Source organism: Propithecus coquereli, unplaced genomic scaffold, assembly GCF_000956105.1.
Source record: "Propithecus coquereli isolate 6110/MARCELLA unplaced genomic scaffold, Pcoq_1.0 Scaffold147, whole genome shotgun sequence".
Classification (NCBI taxonomy): Eukaryota; Metazoa; Chordata; class Mammalia; order Primates; family Indriidae; genus Propithecus; species Propithecus coquereli.
Window position 1 is genome coordinate 6358566 of NW_012139080.1, and position 14270 is coordinate 6372835.

Consider the following 14270-nt stretch of genomic DNA (forward strand, 5'->3'; position numbering starts at 1 on the left):
ACTATCCTCAAAATTTATTATATATTCTGGCTTTTAAAAAAGAAGAAACTTCTTACTCCATTATTCTTGAGTGTAAGGAATCTTAAAAATGATTGAATACCTGAAGATGCTAAATATACATTTTCTGTTTGAAGATGTACTGCATCCATTTTAATATTTATGATTTAAGTAATACAGAGTTATAGAGAAGCTAGAAAATACAGATTGGTAAAAAGAAGAAAATTTAAATGACCAGAACTCTATTTGTTACACAGAGATAATCACTGTTCATATGTTTGTGCATATCTGTTCAGATTTTTCTGTGCATTTGTACATACATATGTATCATGTAAAAATTCACTTGAATGTATGCACAGTTGATTCTCATTCACAGTAGTTATGTTGCATGAAGTCAGCACTGACACCGAATTAGTGCATACTGAACCATTGCTCCTAAGGGAAACAGGGTTAGGTTCCCACGAGCCTCTGTTCATAACATTTTTGTCAATTGTTCAATACCTAGCCAGGGTTTATGTATGTTTCTGTTTGAAGATGCCTCATTTAATACATATTGTTGATTCATTAACACTGAACTGATGACTGAGAGCACTATAACTTATGCCTGCGCAAAGATTATCCAACACACGTATTTTCTCTGCAAGGCACATCATAGACTTCTCGCACTTAGGAACACTGTATGCTTCAGTACTACACTTGGGAGCCATTTCCAATAGTGGAATCACCAACACAGAGCAAAAAATTTGAAAGACATCGCACTAAATAAACTGCAAAAAGGACATTTGGATACAGCATGAGAGCTGAAACAAGAAGGCAGAACATCACCTTGTTTGACCTCAGCTGAAAACAGGCACGCTGGGCAACTCAGATTTTTTACCATTCTGCACATGTCCACGAATGACCGTGAAAGCACCATGAATATTGATGTTAGGGTTACAAATAAATTGTATTGAGAAGGCAGATTCACAAATATGGAATTTTTGAATAACGAGAATCAACTATATATGTGCCAAATCAATCATGCTGTTTTATAGCTGGTGCTGTCCTCTTAATATATGAGCAAACTTCTTCCATATCACTAAGAATACTTCTACATGAATCATTGGTACTTGGCTAATAGTATTTTGTTGTATGGATATAAGATTGATTTAGACAATCTGATTTGTTTCCTGTGGCCACTGTAACAAATTACCACAAATTTGGTGACTTAAAACAACAGGAATTTATTCTCCCATCGTTCTAGAGGCCAGAAGTCCAAAATGAGTATCACTGGGCAGGAATCAAGGTTGACAGGGCCATGCTCTCTCTGGGGACTCCAGGGGAGAATCCACTCCTGAATTTTCCTGCTTCTGGGGCCTGCCAGCTTTCCTTGGCTTATGCTTGCATCGCTCTAATCTTCAAGGTCAGCATCTTCAAATCTGCTCCATCTTCACATCACTTTTTCCCCCTTTGTGTGTCAAATCTCTCTTTTGCCTCCCTCGTAGAGGGATACAAGTGATTGCATTTAGGGCCCACCCTGATAATCCAAAACCTGTGAGAATGCAACCTTGGGCACAGAGGTAGTGTGCAAATTACCTTTGCCAGAATCAAGCCTAAAGATGCAGGTTTCAGCAAGGAGGGAACACCAGGGAAGGGCAGCTGCCAGGGTTTCCTCACGGTAGATAGGTTTGAGGCTGTGGTAGCAATGGTCTGAAGGTCTGGGGATAGTACCACACCAGGGTATTTTAAACCTCTTGTTCCCCTAGCAAACTCTGCAACCTTAACACAATTGATTTATATGGTTGCATATATTCTCTTAGGGGAGCTATGTCACCTAGTTGTAACATCTAGTTATGGGTTTATAGTCTTGCTTTGCCACCAGTGCCATACTTCAGTAACAGTCATAGGTTACATAATTAAAATACTACAACTGTTACCAAATCAAACTAGGGTCTACTCAGCCAGTGCAGCAAAGTCAGACACTGACACTGAGAGTTGCAGCGGGAGAAAGAGGCATTTTATCGGTGGCACCAAGCAAGGATTCAGGGCAACTAATGCTTAAGACCCAAACTTCTGATGGCTTACATGTAAGGATTTTTAAAAGAAAAGGTGTATTTCAGGAAAGCAGAATTTACAGGCAAAACTGTAAATCAATACATGGAGGTTATACATTGGTTTTACCCAACAAGGCGGGATATCTTAAGTGGGGGCTTGGGTGGATTCAGAGATTCTTTGATTAGCAGTTGGTTAAGGAAGCAAAGCCTTGTCTTGGAAAGGAGTGTTAAAGGGGATGTGACTCTCTCTAGGCCCCTCAGGGAGAAATTTAGAACAGAGAATGGGCAGGATTCAACCCTCATTCCCCTTTACCCACATTTAACATCTGGTAATGGTTTCTGAAAAACAACTCAAGAACACATGTTACCATGTAATCTGTTTGTTTCCATAGGGAACTAAAACATTTCCTGACTCTGGCTTGCTTGGAGGAGTATTGTTATTACTGTCTTCTTAATTATCAGATTGCTCTTTTACTTTTCAAGGCTAGCTAGGTACCCAGAATTTCCCTTGAAAGGACTCAAGATTTTCCTTTATTTCCATGATTGGGGAGCCCACAATGCCCCTATGAGTGGTCCCTGCTCCATCTTACAACTAGGTAATGATGGAGAATTTTTCATCATTATATACAAGTGTTGGGGAGGAAAAACTTTTTCTCTCCTCTCTTATTTTCAGTGATGGAGGTGTGTAAATTAAACTGACAAAAAACATTAATAGGAGAGAAAGGCATACAAATTTAGTTGATGTTTTGAATGTAATGTGCATAGGGGATACACAGAAAAGAAGTGGAAACTTCAAAGAGCCTGTTACTGAAAGTTTAGCACTTGTCCCTGAGGCCGCATCAGAAGAATGAAGACAAGTGGTTTGAGGAGAAGGAAAGGGAGGTTTATTAATTTGCCAGCAAATGAGGAAAATGGTAGACTCTTGTCTTAAAGTATCTAACTATAAGAGAAATACAGAGCTTTTAAAGGGAGGGTTTTCAGCTTTGGGCTATTATTGTTCAACTATAGTTCATGATTCTGATCCATCCTATCTCCAGTGAAGACAATCTTGGGCCCTTCACCCAGATCTCTGCCCAGACAGTTTTCTTGAGCCATCTCTTGTGGTACAAAGAACAAAAGACAAAGGACAAAGGACAGTCCCTTGTCCCTCCTGACCACTGGCCTGAGGCAGGAAAGCATGTTTTAATTCCCAAAAGGAGTGGGGGAAGTTTTAAAGAGACAGCTCAATAAACATTTTTACACTTTTCCAGGCCATTCCCTCTGTTACATATGTCCCACTGTCAATTTTATTCTTTCACATCTATGGGAGGAGGGTGACATAGTCATTGAGCTATTCCCTACTGAATTCGGGTGATGTGTTTTTTAGGTGGAAGGTTTATATTTATTTATGCCATTGTAAAGATACAGGACTGGATAAGAAAGAAACGTGGGACCTCTGAGTGCAGAACTATTGGTTGCACCCTGTAGGTGATCCAAGAGGCCGGCTTTTACAAATTCAGAAATCATATACAGAAACACTTGCACTGAATAAAGTTTAGAATGACAAACCCAACAGCAAGACAGATCAGCAGAAGAGGCAGTAGCCTGGGAGATCCTCACTAAGGAGTTGTCTCTTCAGTCTATAGACAGAACAAATAATCAAAGAAAGGTTAGCAAGAATATCAACATTTTCGTTTTTCCTTCTCCTTAAACAGATATTTTAGATCTCCTAAAGTCTGGCCCATCCACTAGGGGTTTAGATCCTCTTCTTCCCTGGGACACCTCTTTACTCTGGTATGATAGACCCAACATTTTATTCCTGACAATTTCAACGAGGTGTGAGTTGATAGAAGCACTTCAGAGGGTTCCTTCCACCTCTCTGTCAGTTGTTGCTCAGGTCCTTGTTCTTTCCAGGCTTTAAGCAACACATGGTCTCCCGGTTTAAAGGGGTGGCGGATGCCTCTAGCTGAGGCAGGGACCTAAAGGAGGCAAACTCATGTATAGTGGTTAGTATTGACTTGTTTAATATATTGCTTTACTCTGTTTTCTTCACTTATGATTATATTACAATACCTACCTTGGGGTGCTAGGAAGGGTCTCCCATAACCTATTTCTTAGGGGCTTAACTTAAGCCTGCTTCTAGGGGCTACCCTTATCTAGAGGAGGACAAGTGACAATACCTTCTCCCACTTTAGATGGGTTTCCTAATCAATTCCAGGATGCGTGCAATTTCCATTCTGGATGTAGGGCTTTGCTTACTTGCTGGGTTACCTCCACCCAAAGGAGGGTCCATTATCACTCTTTATGGAGGAAAAAGGAGCCTATAAACGTCTTGATGACCTGTGGGATCATTGAGGTCACCATGTCCAGCTCCTTGGAGAAGTGGTTCACCAGGTTGGCACTGGTGGGTCCACTCAAAGAAGCTCATGGGCAACCTTGTGAAATGCCCAGGGCTCTGTGGATGCTCAGACAGACTTTAGTGTGCTCTGGGTCCTGTAGACAATGGGGCCATCAGTCTAGAGAGAAAGTCCAGTGTCAATGGCCTTCATGAATTCCCAGGACACAGACAGTTTGACCTTCCCTGTATGAGCCTTTTCCCCATCAGCTTCCAGGTCTCTTCCCTCTTGGCCCCAGCTTTCTGCAGCTCAGCCATGCTTCTGTGATGCCTGCTTGGCATCTTTCCCTGGACTGCTGATGCCCATCATCCCATCATTTTCTACTCTGCATTGGCATACGTGCACAGGAACTTGGTCAAGGCCCTGTCCTGGGACAGCAGCTCCTGGTAGGAGCCCATCTCAAAGTGAGTTCCTTCAGAAGGATTCTGGTAGCTTCAGACACTCTCTCTGTTCAGGTAGGATAAGCCTCTACCCAGCCTGAAAAGGTATCCACTAATACAAATTTAGGCATCTGAATGAAATTGCCAATCATCAAAATGCTGGGTCCCCATATGGTGAACTCCCTGTGCAGCAGGTTGCTTTTCTGTATTTGGATTTAAGCACATACATCAAATGGGGTCCTCTTAAATGAGGTCCCACCAAATCCTATTAAGGCATCACCCTTCTAATGTGTGCATTCAAGTAGGTGCCTCATAAGAGGTCAAATCAAAGCTTTGGGTAGGAGAATGAGTCCATGAGAATTTTGTCTCCATTTAGCTGTGCCATCCCAAATGTCAGAGCCCCAGCCTTTAGTTTTAAAGGGGATCTAAATCTAGCTGGGGTATCAAGGCCCTGGGGAACAGATCACCTTCAGCGGCCTCCTTAGCAGCTCTGCCAGCATCCTGCCTCTGGATAACTGAAGAATTCTGGTTAAAGCAATCAGTTCAGCCACTACCATAATCACTGCACATCCAGCCCTTTGTTGTCCATAAAGCTGCTCTGGCATCAGCTGATCTGACAAATCCATCCTGCTAGAACAGAGAGCCTCCAGAACCTCTGAACAGTCATGCTAAAAAGGCTCATTCTCTTTGTCTGATAACAGGGTGGCAGGATTGAGAATAGACACTGTCTTTAATAACAACTCACAAATAGCTCCTGGAGGCAAGGAGGCCATCCTCTCACAGTATTATACAGTGGCTTTGATGCCACTTGCCATGGGATGTCTCCCAGCATCTGTCATAAGACTCTGCTTTAGTTTTTTAAAGGCATATTGACATTCTGTGGTCCAGATCAGGGGCTCTACATTTGTCCCTTTAAGGGTCCCATCCAAGGGCTTTACTATTAGCCCAAAGTTTGGGATCCAGATGCAACAGAACCCTGCCATTCCTAGGAAGCTGCGCAGTTCCTGTGGGTTCCCCTGATAACTTGGAATCCCAGATAAGTAACATGCTGTTTGCAAATCTGTCCAGTTGCAGGTTCCACAAGTCTCCCATTAAGCTCCCATCGAACAGTGCAGGAGAGCCATTTTAAAACCTGTAAGGCAACACAGTCCAGAAGTACCATGAGGCCACTCTAGCCCTGGGATCCTGCTGTTCAAATGCAACTGAGTATCATTAATAGTCATTTGTATAATATCACTAGTGGCACATAGATCCTGCACAACTCTGTACAGCATTAAATTCGGGGAGAAAGAGACGGAAGTACCCTGGAGCTAAAACAGGCTCCAGCAGCTGCTGGGGCTGTCCCTTACATTCTCACCTTGAAAAGAAGTTGCTCCTATTGGCGAAGGCCCATGGCTTGACTCAGGACTGCTCTCTGCCTCTTCCAGCAGTTGAGGGGTGCCGTTCCACCAGGGCGCTGATGACCCACCCAGGAATGCCAAATTCTGTTACCAAAAGTTTGGCATTTGTCTCTGAGACCACGTCAGAAGGAGGACAAGCGGTTTGAGAAGGAAAAGGAGGTTTATTAATTTGCCAGAAAATAAGGAAAATTGGCACTTTAAGAAGGGAGTTTGCCATTTTCCTCACTTGCCAGCAAATTAATAAACCTCCCTTTCATTTTCAAACTACTTGTCCTCGTTCTTCTGATGTGGCCTCAGGAACAAGTACTGAACTTTTGGTAACCAGACAGTTAAACTCAGGGACTTCTATACCATTTTGACAAAGGGCAATAAATTATGGAGAAGTGACTAGGCAAAGAAAAGGGTGGGGTTTGGGCTTCCAGGGGCAGTAAATTGTCAGAAGATAAATATATCAGGAAACTAATGGAAGACAGGATTATTTCTTTGTGCAGACTCAGTGCCAACTTTCCATCTTCTTCATGGACATAAAACTCCCCTGGAGAGAGAGGGGATTTGTGACAGTCCTCATTTCTCAGAAGTTTCTGCTTTTAGTCAGATAAGGAAAACTCCAGAAAGGCTTCTTTCTGCATCTGTTGATTCTCAATTACCTTCAGCACAAAATATTCCATATGCCAAACTGACATATTTTGGGGTGGCATATTGTGGTCCCCTTCATAAGTGTGTGCTTCTTGAGTATAAGGCCTAGGTGTGGGGGCCAGAGTACATCAGGCCTGGCCAAGGCCAGATACTCTCCTGGCATTTCAGGGGCCAGGACTGGGACTGCAAAGACTAAGGCTCTGGGATGGTAGGAAGGGAAGCTAGAAATGGATCAGAAGCTAAGGGCCTGCCCAGGAGACCAGAGCTGGAATTGGGGGAGATGCTGAAGGATAGGTAAGAGTATATATGGGTCTGGACTGGCTGCTTTATATGTAAATAACACTTGGACATAGCCCACACTGAGAGTTCCCAGGCTTTGGGACCTGAGGGTCAGTGCAGTTTGAGGAACTGATAAGAGGTTGATATCTTTTACCAAAGAAGGTTATTATGTGGTGGTAGTGTTGGAAAAATAGAACCTCCAGCCAACGGACAAATCTTCTCCAGAAATTATAGAAAATAATGAAATAATTATGTTACTGATTAAGCATTAAACCAGACCATGATATGTGTATCACAGTACACTGAAGAGATTGCAAAGACAGAAAGAAATCCCACTCTTTTATACAGCCAGGCAGATACAATCCATGACTTACATGTTAATTGCCTTTATCAAAGGGAAAAAGAAAACTTATAATATCTTTACAACAAGCAGGAATTTACAACTTAGACATAGGCACCAAGGCTAAACTCACTCAGAGACAAGGAAACAGGATGCCATTCTTTTTGATATTTACATTTCAAAAACTGGCTCCAAAGACCCCAGGAAAAAACCTTCCTGGCGTGCAAAACTTGGCATGAGGCTTATTAAGCTTTTAAAGGGATTTACATACATTTCAAAGAGACAAAGAAAGAATTTACAATTACATGATTTCTAAGGGAACTGCTCTTAGAAAAATGTGTATGTGGGTATGCTTTCTTTTTTGGCACCAGAGGAAATTTACAGTGGAGACTGAGAATTGTCAGCCATGATCTGTTTTCTGCTTCTTCCATAGGAGTAGAGTTTAAACCTGTTGCCCAATTGCCAAGAAAGAGAACACATTTCCCAGCCTCTCATACAACTGAATGTGGTTCTGTTACTAAGTCAGGCTGATGGACCATGAGCAGGAATAAGTATGCAACTTCTTTTTTTTTATTTTTGTGGAGATTGTTAGGGTACAGTTAGGGGAGGAGGACACCTCAGCAAGGAGGAGGGTGAAGAGTAGAGTTTCCCCCAGCCTGCAATGGTCAATTAAGTGAGATTAAAGAAATGACTCCATGGGCTTAAACAATAAGAAAAGGAGTGATTAAACACAACAATGGGAAGTTGTGACTTTCCTCTGCACAAAATATATGTGCTAGTAGGAGAAAGGTGACTGAATGTCACCCTATGATGTGGCTATGTTGTGGTTTCATGCCTGTCTCCACTGAGTTTTCAGAGACGATTATTGAAAACCGTGACCCAGGGAGTGTTTCCACCCTAGAAGCTACAATTTGCCCATCCATAGTAAAAAGAAGAAATCTTGTATTCCCCAGGGTCGTCTCCATTCCCAGGGACCAATCTGTCTCTTCTCTAGGATGTACTTTCGCTTTGCAAATAAAGGCTGCTTGTGTGACTTGTGGGTTTGTGGCTTGCTAATTGCTCCATCTACTATTCCTCCTGCTGTGATTCTTCAAGTTGGAGGTTAAGAACCAGTCATCGCCCTAACAAGATGGGGTCTCACTATCTTGCTCAGGCTGGTCTTGGGCTCCTAACCTCAAGCAATCCTCCTGCCTTGGTCTCCCAAAGTGCTGGGATTACAAGCATGAGCCACTGTGCCTGGCCAGTATGTGACTTCTAAGTCATCTCCAACCCAAAGGACAAACTGATTCCCAGGAGTTCTCTTTTTTCTCTGTCCCACATGGACACACATGCTGACATGCATGTGGATATAACTGTGTCCATGACCCAGATTTGACCATGCAGACAAGGACTTCCCACCGAGGGGATGAGATAACAAGATGGAAGGAATCTGGGTTCCTGAATGACTGTATGGAGAAGAGCTGTCCCAACAATCTGGTCTACTCTTTGGGGGACAATTATGTGAGAGAAGAATAAGCTCTTCCTCAAGACATTGAATTTGGGGAACTTCTTGGCCCCAAAAGTAGTTGGCCATTACTCTAAACAATATAAGATACTAATATCAATATACATATTCATATCATATATTAATATACAATAAGATATCAGCATCCTGTATTGTTATATATATGTCACTATATTGCACATGTGTGGGACCCTACCTTACAGCTACATCACTAGTTCATAAAAGAAAAGTATTTTAATACTAAAAAAGTAGAAAAGGGAATATCTCAGAAACAAGAAGTATCAATTTAGTTTGTTAAAAACCAAAATTTCAACAAATTTAGTTTAAAATCTACTTTAATTGGCTTTTATTAACAATCCATGAATTGCGTAGCATCCTGTTTGCAAATAGAAGGAGCTCTGTTGGGCAAGGCAGAAGAGATATTTTTTTGTAAGGTAGCTTGAACAGAAACAAGGAAACAGAATAATATATAAAAAAAGGAGATTATTATAATCAGGTTACTTTCCTAATAAGGGTAAAAGCAGAGGGGATTTCTGTATCATACCAGCTCGGGTTAATTGGGCCCTTTCTGATTGGTTGTGTGAATCTTCTGTTTTTAGATAAAACAGGTCTGTTTGGGGATTATCATGCTTCCTTAAAGTTTCAGTTTGATTATGTGGCACTTAGCATGAGTGACTCCATTTTGGTTTGGACTGCTGGGGCCCAGTGCAGGAGCTCAGTCCAAAGCAATGGCCTCCTATTTAACAAGCTCCATGAAAACTCAAAACATGCCCATATTTTTCTCATTGTACAGCTGACTGGTAGACGATCTACCATGAATCAGGTTCAGAATCTGCACTGTTCTTTGGGAATCAGTGCTCTACACTATGGAGAACATATCTACTTTCATCATACATGTGGGACACACAGTAAGTTGCAGAGAATAGATTGTCTGAAAGGACTACAATAAAAGCCTTTGCAGAGTGGCATAGGAAAGTATTCTTTAAAGTCATTCATTCATTCATTTATTCATTCATTCATTGGCTGGACAATCATGAATGGAATACCCACTCTGAGTCAGGAACCATGCTCCCAAAGGAAATCAGAATATTTTACTTCCAAATTGTATTTCTTTGATATATTTGATATGGCTGCTTCAAGTCCAGCAGACAGAAGTAATGCTGCAAAGCTGTCTTTTGTGGGGAGAAATTTATATCTGTAGAGAATCTCCATTAATGCAGCCAGGTCTTTCCTTATTGATCTTAGAAAGGTTAACTGAGAGTCTGACAACTTTAAAGGTCTGAAAAGAAACATTTACCATTTATTCCCTTTGAGGGCTGCTAACTGTAAAGTGTCATTTACATAATGAGACCCTTTGCTAGCCAAGCCTCTTCCTTCCTCCCTCCCATAACCCACCTTGCCACTAAAACCCATTTTGCCACAATCCAAACTTCTGTACTTCATTGGGAAGTATCTTCTGAAGGCCCTTGTGTATACATATTAAATACATTTGTATGCCCTTTTCTCCTATTAATCAATCTGCCCCATGTCAGTGATTTTTCAGCAAACCTTTAGGAGGCCAAGGGCCTTGGTCCCTACACTTCTTATTGGGATCACAGAGAAGAGAAAGGGATAATTTTTACCTTCAATGAGTTCACATTCTTGTTATTTATGATACATTATGATAAGTACCCAAAGAGATACTTGCCTAGGCTTTAATATGGGATTTCAGAAGTATCTCATTCAGCTTGGGGAACAGGGAAATCTAAGAGGTGAGATTTTGATTCTGAAGGCAGCGGCTAAGGTAGGGGGGAGGGGGAGGGCAGACGGACATCGACAGAGACACAGGCAACCTGAAGGAGCCAACGCAGGTCTTATATGTGGGAATAGCGATCTCTACTGGGAACTTGTAAGTATCCTTTACAGCAACATATGTTCAAATTAGTAAGATTTTTGAACAATTTGTTATCACATAAAAGAAAAATAAAAAGGAAAAGAAGCTATGGGTTTTTTCCCTGCTGCTATGCATTCAGACTTTTATTAGATTGCATATGTTCAAATAAAATAAGCCCCAAAGAACCTAGACATTATCTCATATAATCAAGGCATAATGTGCAAAATGATTTGTCCTTAGCAGAAAACCAATTTTCTCCCAAGTGCACAAGACATGCTGAACTAAATGAGCTCAACAAAAGGGTCTCATGGAAATGGGCAATTTTTTTCGTGATTTGTTTTACCGATGGTGAAGGTTACTTCGGAAAGCCAAACATTTAAAATTAGTTTTTAAAGAATCTTGTCCTGAGAGTCACAAAGTTCATCTTCAAACAAAGGTTTCTTCCTGAAGAAATAACACGCAACAAAATTACATATTTACATTCAAATGAGTCTTGCTGGATAGCAGGAAATCAGATGAATAAATATTAATCTAAATAATTTATGGTTAGGATCTAATACCAAAGGAGAAAGACATCAGGATTTCAAGGCAAAACTTGTCAGGAATCTGTAGCACCAATTTATTTTTTAGCCAGTAAATGTGAAAAAGACTTCAAGTGAACATTTGTCTTTTTGAAAGTGTTAGGGGGATTGTACCATAGGCTGAGAAAGAATTCTTAACTCAAAGATTAAGATAGATTTTGAAGTAAGGAGTTTATTTTACTTTCCAAGGGAGGAAAGGGCATGGTATGAAAGGAAGAAGGAATGCCAGCCCTCAGGACGAGTGGCTTGGGATTTTATTGGAGTTATAAAGAGTAGAGCAGTTGTAGCTGCAAAATGATAATGAAAGGTGGTTGTTTTCCAGAGCACTTGCTGTGAAATGATAACAGAAGGTAGTTATTTTCCAGAGCAGTTGCTTTCTGTTGGGCTTGTTTTATCTGACTTTTCAGAATGCAGTATAGCAGATGCTGATGGAGATATGTGCCCTTTGCTTATCTGCTTAGTACTTTTCCAGTTCTGCAAAATAAGCTCTTAAAAAAAACAAGTTAAGCCACAGGTGGTCAAGCAAGAAGCAAGCAATGGGGGCCAGCACACCGTTGTGTGCAGTGATGTTTTTATGTTAGATGATTTACTAGCAATGCCATCCTTTCAGAAAGCTGTTAATCTTCAGGAAAGATTTGTTAATATCCTTTTGAATTTGGCCGTGTCTCTCCTGCATGAATATGTTGATCATAAATGTGAACCCTAAAGACAAATCTGCTCCATGTATGGGATAATGAGTACATTTGGCTGCTTCTTTACTGGGCCAAAGCCTGAGCCCAATGGTGTTACCACCCAACCAGGTTTGTTGCCCGCTGCACAGGATGAAGCCAATACATGGAGACAGCAAGGGTTGCACCAGAGAAAGAGTCTAATATCACAAGATGCTGAGTTAGGAGATGGGAGGAATTTTTCAGATCCGTCACCCCAGGAATTTTGGGGCTAAGGTTTTAAAAGGTAGTTTGGCAGACAAAGGGCTAGGGAACTGGATCTGATTAGCTGGGGGTGAACTCATAGGATTAGGAAGCAGAAGTTGTCTTCTTGTACTGAGATGGCTCCTGGAAAGAGTGTCGCAGGACCTGTTGAGACAGCACCTAAGTATGACCACTGATCTGGTTGGTGTCAGTTGGTCCCCCCAAATGTAGAGTCTGGAAGATATCCCAAAGACTATCTTAGGTTTTACAACAGAGGTGTTATCTATAGAAAGGATTGGGGAAGTCAGCAATCTTATGTCAGTCAAGGGTGCATGACTCCTAAATAGTAAGCAATTAGAGGAAGGCAAGCTGTGAAACAGTTGATGGTTAACTTTAACTATGTCTATACCTCTGTAGAAACCAGACTTTTACTGCAGTTCTTGGAATGGAGCTAGAGAACCAGAGCTACGGCTCAGCTCCATTCACGTGGGCCACCTGCGCTATCATCTCTCTTTCATCCAGGGTCTGTGGCATTCTCCAACTGACTTTTTAAAAATGTCAGTTTTATTAGGTTTAATTCACATACCATAAAATTCGTCCTTTTAAAGAATAGAATTTGTTGGAGTTTAGTGTAGTCACAGAGTGATGCCACCATGACCACTAACTAATTTCAGAACATTTTATCACTCCAAAAAGAAACTTGATTTCCTCTCTTCCCCTCAACCCCAGAAACCATGAATCTACTCTGTGAATGTCTCCAGGGATTTGCCTGTGCTGGATACATCCGATAAGTGGAATCATACACTACATAGCTTTCTATGACTGGCTTCTTTTACTTAGCATAATGTTTTCAAGATTTATTCATATTGTGACATGTCTCGGTATTTCATTCCTTTTTAATGCCTAATATTCCACTATGTGGATATAACATATTTTGTTTATATTTTCATCAGCTGATGGGCATTTGGCTTATTTCCACTTTTTGGTTATGATAATGCTGCTGTGAACATTTGTGTACAATTTTTGTGTGGGCATATATTTTCATTTTTCTTGGGTATATACCTAGGAATGGAATTGCTGGGCATATGGTAACTCTATGCTTAACTTTTTTGAGGAACTGCCAGACTGTTTTCCACAGTAGCTGTGCTATGTTACATTCCCACCAGCAGAGTATTAAGGTTCTAATTTCTGCATATCTTTGTCAACACTTACACTCATTATTGTCTGTCTTCTTTATCTTAGCCATCTCATTGTGGTTTTGATTTGCATTTCTCTAGTGACTAGTGATTTTGAGCATCTTTTCATGTGCTTATTAGCCATTTGTATATGTTCTTTGAAGAAATATCTATTCAGATGCTTTGCCCATTTTTAACTGTTATTTGACTTTTTTATTATTGAGTTGTTCAATTTCTTTATATATTCTAGAGACAAGTTCTTTATCAGATATGTGATTTGCAAATATTTTCTCTCATCCTCTAGGTTGTCTTTTTATTGTCTTGATGATATCTTTTGAAGCACAAAAGTTTTTAGTTTTGATGAAGTACAATTTATCTATTTTTTTGTTTGTCACTTGTCCTTTTGGTATCCTTTATAAGAAACAATTATCTAATCCAAGGTCATGAAGATTTACCTCTTTGTTTTCTTCTAAGTATCCTATAGTTTTAGCTCTTACATGTAGGTTTATGATCCATTTTGAGTGAATTTTGTGTATGGTGTGAAGTAGGGGTCCAACTTCATTCTTTTGCATGTGGATATCCAGTTATCCCAGCACCAATTGTTGAAAAGACTATTTTTCCCCATTGAATTGTCTTGGCACTCTTACAGAAAAATTCATTGATCGTAAACATGAAGGTAGCTATTTGCACTCTCAATTCCATTCCATTGATCTATTTGTCTATTCTTAAGCCAGTGCTAACGTATCTTGATTACTCTTACTTTTGAAATTGGGAAACGTGATTCTT